Source organism: Lactuca sativa, chromosome 3, assembly GCF_002870075.4.
Source record: "Lactuca sativa cultivar Salinas chromosome 3, Lsat_Salinas_v11, whole genome shotgun sequence".
NCBI lineage: Eukaryota > Viridiplantae > Streptophyta > Magnoliopsida > Asterales > Asteraceae > Lactuca > Lactuca sativa.
Genome location: NC_056625.2, coordinates 20,037,353 through 20,040,707, shown reverse-complemented (window position 1 = coordinate 20,040,707; position 3,355 = coordinate 20,037,353). Strand labels below are relative to the sequence as shown.

Sequence of the window (3,355 nt, the reverse complement as noted above, 5' to 3'; positions counted from 1 at the left end):
TTGTAATGCATGTATAAACTAAACATTTTCTTAGATTATATGTATACTTGTCTATCTTAGGCTCTACAAAAATCTATACATTTATAAAAAGTGATTCCTTTTCTAGGCATTTTCTAAACAAACAAGTCACACTTTTAGAAAACTATAATAGGTATAGTATTACGAGGATATTGCTAACTTTTACATACTAGAAACATGATTTTCAAGAAGTCACTTTCATATACAAGAACAAACGAACATTTTAAACACGTTAATCTGCTTTTATACCATGGTTTTGTGAGACATAAACTTCACGTACGTTCGAGTACACATTTCAAGTCCTGTATTATATACCAGAATCCCTTTGAGGGGGAGCATGGTGTTTGTGTATAGATCTATACGGGCTTGACAACCCGCGCCCTGACTGTTAGCTACAGTCCACCATTTGGGGTGACAAACGTCATAACATTCCAACACCTGAAGAACGTTGTGTATAGGCATTCCGAGTCAATAGTATGGTTATAAAACTCACATGGGGTATTCAAAATGCATTGATTTACAAGGTTTTCAAACACATTGGTTATTTTACACTTACATACATTTTAGAAACAAACATTGGTCTTGAGAGAAGGCTACTTTTATATTAGTAGAAAATATAGGATTTTCTAAACACAACACAACCAAGGACAAAACATTTCATTTCATACAAACATTGTTATTTAAATACTTATGAAACTCACCAGCTTAAATGCTGATCTACTCTTTCAAAATTACTTGTATGTCCTAGGGAATCAGTAATTTCAGGTATCATTATGCTTTTGATGAAGGGATGCTGCGGCGCCAGTTTAATCTCATATTTTGACATCATATTGTAATTGGTTTTGAACATGTAACTTTTTGACAAATGTAAACTTTCAATTATATATATGATGGTTGTATTGCTTTATTTACTATGTATTCAATTGTTACGTTACCACATGAAGTCATCCGCCCCCGAACGTTTCCGCCGTTCAGGTTTGGGGGTGTGACATATTTAAATGTTTTTTACAAAAAAAAAAAAAAGATTAATGGCATTCAAATAATAGAAGATAAAATAAGATAACTAACCTATATCCTGCTTCCCATAAGTAGACCACTTGCTTTCAAAATATTTTGTCATTTGTCCTGTGAAATAAATATATATTATTAAAACAAAAACAAAAAGAAAACATATAAAATAAAATGCTCATATTGGTATCGAAATTTAAGTAGGTTGCAAAAGCAATTGTATAAGAACTAAAAGTGTAATCCTAAGTTGCAAAAGCAATAATACACTCGGTGTTCCTGAAATGACCAATTTACCCCTATTTCTCTTCCTGCCATTATCATCTCCGGTCCTAGTTACAAAAAACCCTTAATGTATTTGAATTAGTGCAGAAGGCATCATTTAGACATATAATAACTTATAGATGTGGATGGTGAAAAATTAAAGGAGCTTCGAAACAGGCAAAGAAATATAAATAAAGTCGAAAAAAAAAACCTTTAACCCGTCAACTCCATTTGGAAAAAATAATCAAACAATGCCTATTGGAATCTTTCTTTAAGTGTAAAAATGGAACCACGACTTTGACTTTATTTGACTGATAATGAAATTGTGATCTCCCCAGCGTTTTCACCTAAAAAAGTATAATAATGTCTTAATCACTACAAAAAAAATAATCAAGTGACTAAATTGATTTAATTGTAAAAAAATCATTATAACAATGAAATAAAAGACTAACCATACAAATCACTTTCGACTCCACCAAACCATTTATTTTTCCAATAAGTAAGCAATCTTTAACAGCTTGTTTTGACAAGGTCTCCTTCATTTTGTCTTTAGTTTGAGAAACTTTCAAAGCCTTCCTGTAAGCATACTCTGGAAAGAAAAAAAAAATCTTAAAGATGCAAAATTTTTCTAAAAATAATCTTGGTAACCCGTCAAGAAATGTGCATTAAGAATATGAAATATGTGATAATGTAATATATAATACCTTCATTTTTCTGCCAAAATTTCTCTTTATTTTCTTGTTCCTGTATCTTGAGAATGTTTGCATACGGTCTTCAATGATTAGTGGTAATTGCCCCAGGAGAGAATGGATTTAGTCTGTCATAAAACAAAAACACTGTCAATAAAAAAAAAAACTCAAGTTGGTCTTTGTCTTGATTTTAGAATATCAGATAAGTCTGTGTTTTGCTTTACATGAGAGTGTTGTCAAGCTGTAACAGGGAGCATTAACAAAAACAAAAACCCTTAAAAATCAAAAACACATCATTGTTAGTGGTTTATACATTGTAGTTAAAAAGAAATAAAATTTGAAGTATTTATAAACATAGGTAACTAATTACCGTTTTACCCTCATTCAAAAGGATTCCTTTGGAGAGAATCATATGTAGTTGATGATTGAGTATATAGTTTAGTTGTTGAAGCCTTTGCAACACCTTTTTTTGGTTAAAAGGTTGTCAACAACACATCTCCAATCAGCCCTATCAATAATACAAAAGCAGATAATTATCAATAAATGGAGTGAATAAAAGTGTAAATATTGAGTAAAAAAAATGATATAAAATTACCTAAAAACCACCAATGCTTTATCTCAATTCCACATATTTACCATGGACACAGTAAAAGATCGACAACATCATAGTGCTTGGAAATCTATGCATCCACAGAGTCCAACAGATGTAAGAAACATTAACATTTGGTTGTAACATTTCATCGAGCACTTGGTGTACATCATCAAACTCACTTTCAAATTTCATAATAAAGAATGAAAAAAACAAAATCCAAAGTATACCGAAATTGAACAATAGCTTCGTTCAAATCCGAAATAAAAATATGCTTAGCTACAAATCGCAAATCGCTTGTGGTGTAGACGTTGAACAGTTGAAAGTCAACGGAAAAATGATGGAAAATAGGTGTCAGGCTGAAGCCAAAAGCCGACGGGATGACGATGGTTGCAGCTGGCAGAGATCGGTGATGCAAGCAGACATTGGTGATGGCAGTTCTCAATAGGTTCTAAACAGAAGCCCTCACACAGGGTAGTGGTGGATAAGATGGATCAGGAAGTGGAAAGAGGGATTTGAGGCGGTGGTAATGACACGTATCAATTACATCGGAAGAGGGAAGGAAAGAAAGACACGTATCATAAAGAATTGAGAAAATAACATAATATGCCCCATAAAAAATCGGCAACAACAAAGCCACAAGAGAACACATACCCATAACCAAAGGACCAGTTTTGCCAAAAAATCAGGATGTTCACTATTCCTAAATATGATCCATCTTTAATATCTATATAAGAATTAACATCGTGTATTTTTTTCTACTTAGTTTATCTATTTTACCTCAAATATC

At 32.2% G+C, this 3,355-nt stretch overlaps 1 long non-coding RNA gene across 1 annotated transcript; it reads right to left on the bottom strand.

Annotated features, from left to right (window-relative positions):
* Positions 1-1,661: 1,661 nt before the first annotated feature.
* Positions 1,662-3,132, bottom strand: LOC111919243 (uncharacterized). Its single transcript, XR_006189714.2, has 4 exons — positions 2,572-3,132; positions 2,347-2,484; positions 1,992-2,104; positions 1,662-1,876 (listed from the first exon to the last, which is right to left on the bottom strand). It is a non-coding gene; the product is annotated as an uncharacterized LOC111919243 (long non-coding RNA).
* Between the last annotated feature and the right edge of the window lie 223 nt (positions 3,133-3,355).